Source organism: Euprymna scolopes, chromosome 14 (assembly GCF_053919585.1).
Source record: "Euprymna scolopes isolate OS-2025 chromosome 14, ASM5391958v1, whole genome shotgun sequence".
NCBI lineage: Eukaryota > Metazoa > Mollusca > Cephalopoda > Sepiida > Sepiolidae > Euprymna > Euprymna scolopes.
This window is the reverse complement of record NC_136495.1, coordinates 113,557,307-113,569,824: the sequence shown is the minus strand read 5'-3', so window position 1 is coordinate 113,569,824 and position 12,518 is coordinate 113,557,307. Positions and strand designations below refer to the sequence as shown.

At 32.8% G+C, this 12,518-nt stretch overlaps 1 protein-coding gene across 1 annotated transcript in view; it reads left to right on the top strand.

Moving 5' to 3' along the window:
• Positions 1-12,518, top strand: part of LOC145292793 (atrial natriuretic peptide receptor 1-like) — a 372,037-nt gene that overhangs the window by 285,549 nt on the left and 73,970 nt on the right. The gene's annotated exons all lie outside the window — the stretch shown is intronic.

The following is a 12,518-nucleotide window of genomic DNA, read 5'->3' as shown; positions in this document are numbered from 1 at the left end:
TATATATATATATATATATATATATATATATATATATATATATATATATACTAGCAGGGCGCCCGCGGTTACCGGTCGGAAAATAATCATAAATATTACATTTTAATTCATGAAAAATTCTTATTTATTATAAACCGGAATACCGTAGGTATTAAACGTAACCTTAAATTCCTTTAAACAATGAAAAAAAAAAAAAAAAACTGATACAAGCGCATACGAGTATTATATTTTTTCTAAACATTTCACTTCTTGTAAGTAAAAATATGCTTAAGCTTAGATCGAAATCAAAACATAAAGAGAGTGAGTCAAGTACAATAACCATTAAACCAGTTTGACACGTCTTTAAAAGTGTTTTCAAACCTACTTATTCTAAACATAAGTAATCTGTCATGCGATTCATATATGCGCATATGTAAATCAGTTAACAAACAGATAAAAATCTGACCACCACACGAACCAATGTTTCAATTTTGACCCATTAGCAGCCCTTTTCACTGGATGGAAAACGATTAACAAGTTCTTCACATGTCCGAATACCCTATATACACAGTTTCTAGTTTTTATATTTAAAATTCATTGAGTATATATGTTGAGAAGTGTTCTCACTCACTCACACACACACACACACACATATATATATATATATATATTTATATATATATATATATAGTCATTCACATACAGTACTGTTTCGCTCTGTCACAACTCATCAGTGCAGCTAGAGAGGAAACTACCTCAAGTCAGGATCGAAACCCTACCGCCCAAACGACAGTCAAAGCCTCTTACCATTACGCTATTCGGCTGCTATGTGCGGGTAGTGAATTAACGATGTTTTGACATCGTCCAAATATATATATATATATATATATATATATATATATATATATATATATGTGTGTGTGTGTGTGTGTGTATACTTTATTTGTTTTTTTCCTAAGCAGTAATGTGTTGCTACACAGTCATGAGCATGTTTCGGTCTTCTAGTTTTTAGTAACTAGACAACTCTTCAGGCAAACGGACTTACAATGAAAGCGAAGCCAGTAACGAATCTGAAAGTCATCTTGCAGTAGTACGAAAGTTTTTATGAAGAAGACAGGGGTGGGGTTCAGCTGTGCGTAAAACAAGGCTGATTGTCTGTGTTGGGGTGAGGGAATGCGTGTGTAAGGTTTGGGGTTAAAAAAGTCAAGTTGAGGTAGAGCTGGTAGGGATGTTATCTTCGTAATGTGTTTGCTCGCTGCCCGTCTTAAAATTTCAGTGAACAAGTGTATATAATGAAAATTAGGGGGAGGTGTAATTTTAATTGTTATTTCTATTAGCATTTTAGTATCGTTTTGCGAAAAGGTTAATATTAACTCGGACTCAACTGACCGTTTTCACTACATCACTTAGGTTCGTTGAACGGGTGGGGAAGAAAATAAAGAGTAAGAGACGTAAGCGAGAAGGAAGGAGGTGAAAAGATAAAAGATGGGGCAAGAGGAAGGAGAAGGAGATGAAGGAGAAGGGAAGAAGAGAAAAGGGAAAAAGGGGAGGGGAGGGAGCACATAATTTGTTTAATGGTGCAAGTTTTAAGCGCTTTCTTGCTTGCCTACTCTCGTTCTGTTTATAAATTTACTAGTTATAGTTTTAACCGTTTTATCATAACGCTAATTAAAAACTACGAATGTACATATTTTTTTTCAACTGAACTTTTCATGGTCAGATATAATTCTTTGTTATGATAGCGATAATAATAATTAAAAATATTGGGTAAATGTGAATCATGTCGGGTTATTTGCTACCGTATTGATAATGGTTAACAACGATAATATTTTACTGAATGTTAAATATATTTTATGTATAAACTAGCGTTGCCTGGGTATTTTTTTTTGGGGGGGGGTTAAAAAAAGTAAGTATAAGGATCAAACCCGAACCGTTGAGGCAAAGTTGTAAATTAAAGTGTGAAAAAAAACCCAAAAGAAAAACGTGCGATGTTAACCATTGCCCCACCGCGAGATGCTAACGGAAACACGTTTGAATTTATTTAATTACTTGAATTTAGCAGGTGCCCGTTTTAAATGGGGTCAAGTTTTGACTTCGGGATAGTATTCATTTACTGCTGAACGCTTTTTCTTTTTTTTTTCTTTTTTTTTCCCCCGAAGATGTTATAGGAAAAAGACTAGCCCATGTGCGGCGAGCGACAAATATTGAATATTTATCTTCCCGAAATCGAGCAAATTAAATAAACAGGCGAGCTTCGTTGTTAACTGAGATATTACGATTTGTATGTGATATAAAAAGTTTTAAAAAGTTGTTAAGCGAGCGACCGCTTCTCTGAAAGAAGCCTTTTGTAGACACACAGAAAAAGCGAACATACATACATACATACATACATACATACATTTTCGCTTTTATATTTATAGATGAATAGTAATGACCACTGATCTTGAGGCATTAAAGTATGTATGTATGCATACGCAAATGTATACACATACACACACACACGCACGCACACACACACACACACACACACATATGTATATATATATACATATACATATACATATATCTATAATATAAAGCTGAGCGTCTGTGTGTGTCTGGTCACGAATAGGCTCATATATGGTTGACTATTATAGAAAACTGATCACATATAATGATAGAAGATGTATCGAGACACAGAAATGGGTATGTTTGATCTGGCATAATGATAATTCATTAACATTGTGGGGTCTGCATACGCGTCTGGTCCACAAAGTATGGAAATAAAACATTAAAAAAAAAAGAACGTTTGCAAGTGTTTTTGATATAGATGTACATAATAATACTTTGGTAAGTATGTTTTAACTTAAATAGGGATGGTATACTAAAATTGTGGTGTCTGCGTTCGCGCCTAGCCTCCATAGAATGGAAATAGGCACAAACTTTAATAAAGACTTTTCATATCTATCTGCGTAAGTATACTTTGGTAATTATGTTTCAGTTTGAAGAAATATGGTATAATAAAATTATGGGGTGTTCGTTCGCGCCTGACCTCCATAGAATGTAAATAAGCCACAAGTTTAACAAGTTTTTTTTTAATATAGATCAACAGAATATTGTGATAAGTATTTCAGTGTGGACAGGTATGGTATAATAAATTATGTGGTTTATCTATTTTATTTTTACTTTCATCATATTTTGCTTTGATTTTGATACCCACAAATTCGAAGCTATCTCTTTACAACCCTTCCTTTTCATAACCTATCATACTATCATTTTCTGTAGGCTGTTTTTGAACCTAGTCAACGAAGGATACTTTTACTAGTATATATATATATATATATATATATATATATATATATATATATATATATATATATACGTATACGTATATATCACTATATATAAATTGATGTGCTACATAATTACATGGAATAAATGCAAACATATATAAACACACACACACACACACACACACACACACACACACACACACACATATAATATGCAGTGGCGCCAAAAAACGCAAATTCAAGCTAAATTGAATGTAACTGTTTAAACAAACCATTCGCCTTTTTTCCCTCTATAATTTTATCTGTTCATATTTGACTTTTAATTGAAGCATCCTAGTGTTCACGTCAATTTAAAAAAATAACTTCAAATCGAGAAGGCAAAAAGAAACCCTGCACAATGGAAAATTGTTATTTAAATATAACTTTAGAACATGAATGCAACACAAATACAACGTGAATACAATGAACTAGTTAATATTTAGTAGCAGAGCCGTTTTTCAATTTGACAGTCTGCAATCTTTTGGGCGTTTCTTGAATTAGTCTGTGGCAATACTCTCGTAAAAGGACACCCCACTTCTCTTTACGTTTTGTCTAAAGTTCTTCCAGATTTGAAATTTGATCATTGCGTACCTGTTGCTTGATGTAATGCCATGTGTTTTCGATAAATTAAGGTCTGGAAATTGTGCAGGTCAATCGAAACACGGAATATCATGCTCTTCAAAGAAGCTCTTGACATTGCCAGCTGTGTGAATCGGAGCATTATCCTGCATAACGATGGAATTATTCTCTAAATTCCGGCCAAAGTATGATAGAAAATGCTCAGTCAACATATTCATGTACTTGGTCGAATTAATTCGAACTTGCAAACGGACTATAGGCCTTGGACCATTGGCACTAATAACGCCCCACACCAAAACTTAACCTCAACTGTCTTGCAAAGTTTAAACTTTGCACTAGGATTAAATTCTTCGTCCTTCCTTCGACGGGCGTACTGCCTACCATCTCTACCTAGCCTATTGAACTTACTTTCGTCGCTAAAAACCACTTTCGAGGAATATGAAAAATCATGATCTTCATTGCATCAGACGGCGTTTTCTGTTTTTACAGAAGCCATTGACTTGCGTCTTGCAAAACAGCCTCGCAAATTGAATTCCTCCAATCTGTTCCTATCTGTAGAAATAGAGCATTTTTAAACAAGATTCAGTGTTGGCGGATTTGGGGTGCCGTTTCAATATGTTTCATAGGCTGTCGATCTTAATAGCTTTGTCTTCCCTGTAAGAAGTAACTCAGATTGAGGGGCATCACGAACACTGCCGGATTTGTGGTGCTTTTGCCCAGTCATTCGTACAGTTTTCTTATCACATTTTAATCTGCAGCCGATTTCTCGATTGGATAAACCAGAAAGGTGGAGATTAATGACATCCTGACGATCACTAAGAGAAAGTCGAGACACATTGACTAAATTTTACGTTGTATAACCTGGAGCAACAACAATTAAAATTAGAGATGCTTTATTGCCTAAAAGGTGGATATTTTAAGCTGGTATTAAGCTTATTTGTCGATGTGGTGTTTCTTTTTGCCTTTGCGATTTGAAGTTATTTTTTTTTAATTGATGTGAATACTAGGATAGTTCAATTAAAAGTTAAATATGAACAGGTAAAATTATAGAGAAGTAAAAGGCGAATAAAATGATGTATAGGTTGTTTAAACAGTTATATTCAACTTAGCACAAATTTGCGGTTTTTGAAAAAATGACAAGTGCAGACGAGAGAGAGAGAGAGAGAGAGAGAGAGAGAGAGAGAGAGAGAGAGAGAGAGAGGGGGGAATTAACTGAAATTTTGAAATACCTTCATATTACAGATTGTATAATACTGTAAAATTAAAGTGTCTATAAATGTTAGTATCAAGACCATTTCTATCAGATAAAAAATCTCAATATGCAAGATAGAGCAATTAGTATAAATTAAAATTTCGAGTTAAATTCCGTAAATTAAGAAAAAATACGACAAATTTATTTTTCAACAAGGAATGCAAATTTTAAAGTTTTTTCCTTAATCCATAGACTTTCAACAACTGGCTCATCTCATCAAAGGAAATGCTTTTAGCAAAATAAAATTTTTAAGCGGTCATACATTTTACTAGTTAGCGTCCATATTGAAAAACTAAAAAACTTAGATAAAAGACTAAAAGAAGCAAGGATTAAAACGAAGGATATTCCATGGTGAAATGCAGAAACAACATAGATTCAATCGTAAAATCCAATGCAAGGAAGAAAGAATTATTAAACCGAATTAATTGGAGAGTTTTAAAAATCCAAAGAAAGCAGATAAAACAATCCATAAGACACGGTATGGTATGGTATAATCTATCGGTGATTGGGACAATTCGACAATAATAGCGTATGAAGAATTTTTTGAAAGAAATCTTTTGATAAAGTTTATCGATAATTTCTCACACGATAATATATTTTAAAATTTAATATTTTCAATTAATATATAAAAAGGAGTTCTATTAAAATTAAAAACAGAATATAGGAAGGGAAAACTCTATAGAACTATCAAATATTCTCGTAAGTTTTTTAATTTACGGAATTTAATTCCAAATTTTCACACACACACACACACACACACACACACACACACACACACACACACACACACTCATATGTAAAAAGACAACAAAAATCAACACGCTATATAACCACTTTAAAAGCTTAAAACATAATTCTAAGTTTTGAAAAAGTGATTTAATCTCGAAATATTATGACAAACACATAAATTGCATATTTATTAAACATAACCCGTCAAGAATAAATGAAGTTATATCATACAATTAATGGAACACATGAAATAAATGACATCGAGTTCAACTTAATGGAGTATATTGCATTCAATTACGCACTAAGACCGCAGGCAAAGTTCGTTTCGGGTGAAGGGTAAAATAGTAAACGCCTGTTCAACTAGTCTTATGCAAAATGTTTCAGAATTTCAACGATTCTTTTTCAGAACGTTTTGTCTGTGGAACACAATATCACGAGATTGCTTTCCAGCTGACTATAACATAGTCGTTTTAAAGCTCAATGTGAACACGTTTTTGTTCAGCTATCCTCTTAAATAATTAATTTCTATTTAATTTCCACCATTAATGCTCACTGCTTAACTCTTATCTCCGACTGACCCCTGGGTCTTGAACAACAGTGATAACCCTGTAAAAGAAAATAGAAGAAAAAACAATGGATAATTTTTATTATATTTGGATTACTATTTTCATCTTGGTTATTATTTGCAAAATGTTTGTAACCTTCGACGTTCTTCAGACGTTTCTTTTCGAACTCGGGAATCGCTATGTCAAACTTGGGAATCCATGAAATATTTATACTTATTTTTTTTTTTTTTTACTAGAAAATTAAGTAGTTATTCATAAAAGACATTTTTTTTAGAATCAAAAATATGAAACTTGCAGGCAGAAAACGTCTTGAAATATCAATCCAAACGGTATCTCTTATTTCTTCACCCTTTTTGGACCATATATTTTCATTTTTTTTTTGCTGTGTATATTCTTTTTCTTTTTCTTTCTCTCTTTCTTCCTTTTTTCTTTCTTTCTTTCTCTTTCTTTTTGTATGTTTCTTTCTTTCTCTCTCTCTGTATATTTCTTTCTTTCTGCATACGTTTTCGTTATTCCCGTGAATCTTGTCTTTCTTTGTATCTGTGAGTTTTCTTCAAAGATTTATCTTCTTTTTTGCTTCTCTTTCTAATACTTTTTCCAAATCATCACGACGATCATTATAATCCTCCTCCTCCTCCTCATCATGATTATCATTATGATGACGGTCATCAATCATCATCATCGTGGTAATCACCATCATAATCATCGTAATATTCCTCTTCCTTTTCCCTTGTCTTCTTCTTTACGAAGGGTGCGGTTTGTCGTCCCTCTCAAATTGTCACGCGTAGGCGATGCAGAGAACATTCCCACGGAAAAGTTGTACAAAAAGAAAATCTTCAAATTTATCCCCGGCCGCATATTTTTTTTTTCTTTTTTTTTCCCAGCTTCCTTTCGGCCTTTCCGCCATTTTGTTTTTGAACTGTATCAGAATTCATTGCCTCTGGCTTGGCCACTTCCGGCAGAAACGACAACTTCACAAAATGATTATTTCGAGGAGACGCAAAACAACAAACATACGACAAATCTGTTACAATTTGTTAAAACAAACAAACAAACAAACAAAAGTTTATTTGATTTTTCATCTCTTTTTCTTTCTCTTTCTTTATATATATTTTTAATGAATAAACAAACAAACAAACAAACAAATGTATTTTTTTTATTTTATAAGATTATTATTATTCATACAAACATAAGCAAAATCTGTTTGTATCAATAAATATAAAAGTATTTTTTATGTATATATATAGACAAGACATGAGGCAACTTAATGTAAAGAGCTTACAAGAACGAAAGATTATTATCACAAAACCAGAGGCTTACTACTGATTCTAGTCTTGAAAAAAAAAACCCACGACTATATATCTATATACCTATAGTTTATAGTAAAGTTTAGAAAAACAGTCAGCAGAAAGAGAGTTCTATAAGCTCGAAGTTTTGGGGATAAGGAGGTGTATTACAATGAGGCATCAAAAGACCGAAATAATAGAAACCACTAGATCATTGAGTCAAACGAGTTGGACCAAAGAAAGCAAGGAATAGATAAAATAATTCCGATTAACATGAGCCAAAATAGTGTTTATAGAAAATATTGAGACTAGCAACATCACGTCTGTGAAAGAAAGAGTGCTAGTCTCAGTTTTTTTCTATAAATACTGTTATGTGCTCTTCTGAACTTTTTGATATATGTCTAAGAAAATGTAGAGCCAACCAAATTACAGATATCTGCATCTTATTAAGAACTCTCAAACGGGACAAAGACCCAGCAGCTAATTATCGAAACAGTATTTCATTCTGACAGTAGATTCCTAGATATAGAGAACAGATTCAGTTATCGGAAAGTGTTCAGAGCGACAGACAGCACCGACTTTAAAAGAGGCAGAAAAAGGCAACGGATCTAATGTATGTTCAAGAAATATTTGAGGACAAAGAAAACTCAAAACGTTTCAGAGTCAATTTGCTCCTCAAGAGCAGAGCAATCCATAACTGTGTTACAAATCGATAACCGAAAATTAAAAGCGAAACTTCGTCTTTAAACCTTTTTTTAGTTATACTTTTCTACAAGGCACCTTTTTATCGAAATTGCTCCAGACAAAGCGTGAAGCCACCTAATGTAAGCATCTAACAAGAACAAAAGATGATTATCGCACAAATAGGATATGTCTATTGAAAAGATCAATGTTATAGTTATAGTAGGAGGAAAACAGCAGCATTAATGGAGAACATTAAACCAACGAGTCACACAAGCTGGAACAAAGGAAGTAGGGAATATATAAGACAATAAGAACACATGCAATAATAATATTTATAGAAAAGACTGAGACTAACAGTATCACGGTTCTGAAAGATAGGATGCAGAGAGGAAGAATGGGTGCAGCTAATCAGATTACAGATACGTATCTGTACTTTATTAAGAACCCTTAAATGGGACAGAGATTCACCAGCCCAAATATGACAACAATACTCCCTACGTGGTCTGATAGTAAGTATGTAGAGATAGAGAATAGGTGTGAGAAAATGTTTAGAACGACAGAGAGAACAGACTTTATGAGAAGCAGAAGGAGCAATGTATGAACATCCAGAAATATTTGATGTGAAAGAAAACCCGGAACGTTTCAAAGTCGATTTGCTCCTCAAGAGCAGAGCAATCCATACGAATCTCAGGAAGAAAAGAGACACGCCTACGATTGAAAGACACGAGCTGAATCTTAACAGGATTAAACGAAACAACCACAATCAACAACCGAACTCAGGTAAACTTCTAGATCAGCTACATATTTCAACTGATCTCAGAAAGATGGGAGAAAAGCAAGACTAAAATAGATCCTGGTTTCATCAACAGAGATGATAAACTTCTAAATAATATTCAAAGGGAGATAATTGATATACAAACAATGTTGAGGCTAGAATAGAGCCAGGAGAAGATCAGTATTGATAAAAAAAAGAGAACGACGAGTCATCATCCAAAGTTATTCGCAAGTTTCGATTATAAAAAAAAGACCTAATAATGTCAAGAACCAATATTATAATCCTGAAGTTTGTGTAGAACACCAGAATACCATACTTTGTCGAACACCTTAAAAATGTCAAGCGTAATAACCCCACTGTCTTCCAGTTTATCCATAAACCGACAGATCCGTCCAGTTGAAACAGTTAAAAGAGCAATAGTTGAACGAACAGCTGATGGGCACCGATTTCTATCTCTTCTCTTCTAAGGGAGATAATTGATATAGAAACAATGTTGAACCTAAAATAGAGCCAAGAGAACATCAGCGTTGATAGGAAAAGAGAACGGGGTGACACCATCCAGAGTTACTCACAAGCTTCGATAAGAAAGAAATGAATCTTATCACCAATATTAGAACTGTAAAAACAATTGTGTAGAAGTCTGGAATGCCATGCTCTGTCGAACGCTTTCAAAATGTTAAGCGCAATAGCACTACGCACTTCTGAATTATTAAAAAAAAAACCGATAGATTTGCTCAGCTATAACAATTAAAAAAACATTAGTTGTTTAACGGAAACCACAAAAGATTAATAAAGAGGCATAAACTTAACAGAAAAAATGAGCACGTTTGCCGTTGACTGACTTTTCAAAAACTTTGCTAATAGCAAAGAGAATACTAACAGGACGCTGGGTCAGATCGATGATCAGCTTTTTTTTAAAGATATGGACAAGAGAGAACTCTTTCCTAACAAGAAGGGAAACCTGGCTGAGATAAACGAATATTGAATAATTTAGAGATGACAGAATGGAATAGAAGTTATGTTTGGAAACGATAACAGGAACTGAGTTAATTTTATTTTGCTTATTGCACACAGTTATATAAATAATGCTACGTTTTCTGGATTCATTTTTCAACTTTACCGAGCAAAAGTGTACTATATATATATATATATATATATATATATATATATATATATATATATATATATATATATATATTGGTATAAAAAAACAAACTATGTTACATATTTGAGAGAAGTACCATATTCATTGCAGTCGATCTGACTTTTGAAAACCGGATCCACTGTAATGAAACCATGGTACTTCGATGACATATGTAAAATATAGTTTTATATAAATATTTTTTATTGTCGGTCTCACATTTGCGATCGAGCACTTTATTAATATTTTTCAACCACATCCTAACGCCCCCTTTCTCGCTCTCTCTTTCTATATATACACACACACACACACACACACACACACACACACACACACACACACACACACACACACACACACACACACACACACACACACACACACACACATATATATATAGACTTGTTTATAATATACTGAGTTTTACTAGGTTTGTATAATTCAGTAAATTTTCATATACCAATAACATTTAGGCCAAAGGGAGATAACTTAAAAAGTAAGCTACAAAATTATCATATTTCATAATTGAACATTAATATACTGTATTAACAAAACCAAAACTTAAAAAAAAAAATGAATTGATAGCAACAGAAAGTGTATTTAATTTTAAGTTACAATTGTTTCCATACCAGTCGGACAATTTTAAGCATTATGACTGGTGTTTAAATAAGTATAGGAAAATTAGGTGATATATTAATATTTGAATGAGCTTTCGATGGAAGCTGCCTCCAGGGTAAATGTTTTCGTATGCTTCATTTCCGTTAAGGGAATTTTCTTTAAACAATGTTCTATAGTCAAGAGTGTTTTTTATTCAAGAAATCTGAAGAAATGCTGGTTATGTGAAAATTTTCAAACACCATAATGCTTGAAATTGTCCGACTGGTATGGAAACAATTATAACCTGTTGCTATCAATTCATTTTTTGTTTGAAGTCTTGATTTTGTTAATACAGTATATATATATATATATATATATATATATATATATATATATATATATATATATATATATATATTCCTGAAAATAGCCGACATGTTAGATTTATGGAACCATAAAACAAATGCACTTCCATCAATGAAAATCAAACGTGAAATAAATCGCGTAAGTTAAAAGGGGAAATAACTCTCATATCCTAAATAAATAAAACTTAGTTCCGTTTTTAAACAAAAAGAAACTAAGTATAAATTTAATCAAAAATAAATTACGTAAATAACTTTAAATAATATTTATAAACAGAGAAATAAAAATAATTCTCCTACTAATAGCTATGCTTAACAGGAAGCTAATTATAAAATAGATTTTATTTAATGTAATATGCAAATTAGGTTAATGTTTGATCGTAGATTTCTTTTGTAATAAATAGTGCGATGTATGTATAGAAATCCCACGAGGTTTCTGCATCAATCTGTATAATCTCCTATATAGTAAATGAATGCAGAACTTCGCTTCTGGACCAAAGTATCGTAGGTTTTCAACAACAGATGCCACACACAAATTAAATACATCTAGCCTAATAGCCAATATCTTATGTAGCTTTCGAACAGCATTTTAGACACATTCAGTCGTGATAATAAAATGGTGCATTGCATTCGACGAGCAACACCGTCACAATCGCAACATCTTTGGAGGGAGGAGTCCCTATCTTTATCTCTTACTATTTAGTACTAACACTACTAAAAGTTGTCACCGGGACCATATCCACATTTTCCACTGATAATGTGATTACACCCATCGGAATTGGCTCATAGATACATAGACATAGCATAAGCTTTCCGATTTCCGATTTATGAATAATAGTTCCCTTCATAGTTCGTCGCTTCTGATTGAGCGCTGAAAATTCTCATATTCCGGAATTCAATTCTTAGAAATAAACGAACAATGCGTGTGTGCGTGCGTGTGTGTGCGCGTGTGTGTGTGCGTGCATACAATAAAATCACTTTAATACTTCATTTAACCAAACTGAGCCACAGCAAATCATGGCCGGATACAGCTATTTAAATATAAAATATTAACATTCGAATGGTAGTCATAAAAAAGGAGCTAAAATAATAAGTTAAGATTATTTTATTTTTCATTAAATAAATCGTAGATGTTAATGATAAAAATGGTGCTTATGCATTTATATTACCGTGTTATTTTTAAAAATTGTATTTACAAGTTGTTACAGTCGTGTTTGTGTGCGTGTTTATGTGTGTCTGTCTGTCTGCATGTGCGTG